Raw genomic sequence first — 1416 nt, forward strand, 5'->3', positions numbered from 1 at the left:
TAGTGATCCTAGTGGGGCAAACCGCAGCAGGAAACTACGGAGTCAGGCGTGATCTGATTAGCCCCCCTAAGTGCAGTGGCACAATTTAGAGGCTTTCCGGCAGAGGTAGTCTGGATTTGTGCCATAGCCAAAGCAGTAACAAAGGACACCCAATTCCCCCGGTGTGCCTCAGCAATTGGTTTAATTGTTAGGGTTTTTGCGTTGCCCAGGCACAGAGTGGCGCAGGACAGGCAACGTCATTCGGATGTACTGGGAGCATTTTGCTTACGAACACGTGCCCACTTGCCAATGGCTACTCATGGGTCATTTGTATGTTTTTCCTCATGCAGACTTAATTTAACTGGTTTTCCAGGCACGGGATAGTGCAGAACAGGTAGCATCCCAGTATATGGCTGGCGGGTCAGGTGCCTCGGTGTGTGATCTGCGCAGTGGAATGGTTGGTGGGTGCTTTTCCTTGGAGTTGGGATGCTCTGTACAAACCTCGGCTTGTCCTGTTGGTGCCTATGAGGGCATGTGTCGTAAACTAAGTGGTTTTATTGCATTGTGTGAATACTTCGCTGGTTGGCCAACAAGGTCCTCGTGCCACCAAAGGTTGTGAAACACGTGTCCTTTGCGTAGGGTCTAATGGGTGTGAGTACAGTTACTGGTGGCGGTGGGCAGAAAGGTCTGCTATTGTTGCATTTGTGGTTGGGTGCAAGCATTGATTTCAGAGCTGCACGTCACTTTATTGTTGCACCGGCGCTTGTGACAGTCTGCCACGAGTTGGGCGCTTTCAGTCTTATTTAGAGATGACCAGAACAGGCCTTGATTATTTCAAGTTACATTACAATTACTGTTGCCTGCTGACGAAGCCATTCCTAGCTCTGTGGACTCGGAATAGGCGGAATTGCACGCGTGCATGAGTGTCAGGGTTTGTAGTTTTAGCAGTTGGGCATCAGTAGATTTGGGTTGTGCCCGACCGTTTCCTACGTAAGGGCTGTGACTCCCGATTTAATTTTGAGTCCATAGTCCTGCTTGCGGTAACTGGAATAATTCGTGTTGATCACATAACTGGATGCGATGACTGAGGAGGATCCTGGTGAATTGTTTTGGTCCAACGCCGAAGTGAGCCGCTAGTGCAGGGCCAGAATCATTAGGTGACTGCAGCGCGACAAAGGACTTCTAAAGGCACAGCTACAAAAAGGTGCAAGAGAAGTAGTCCATAAGGACCACCCCTCGCAAGGAGGGCTAGCAGGGGTCACTCAGGGTACCAAGCTATTAGCTGCCAGTGTTTTGAGCAAATAACCAGCAGGCAAAGTTTGAGGGAAGCTGCTGAGTTGCCTGAGATTGTTGCTCTTCCCGGGGCTAGTGATGGTGACTTTTCAGGGTAAGGTTCGAATTATTAGTTGCGTTTGGATACGTTGACAGGTTGCCCTT

The sequence above is a fragment of the Lissotriton helveticus genome, chromosome 2_2 (genome assembly GCF_964261635.1).
Source record: "Lissotriton helveticus chromosome 2_2, aLisHel1.1, whole genome shotgun sequence".
Lineage (NCBI taxonomy): Eukaryota > Metazoa > Chordata > Amphibia > Caudata > Salamandridae > Lissotriton > Lissotriton helveticus.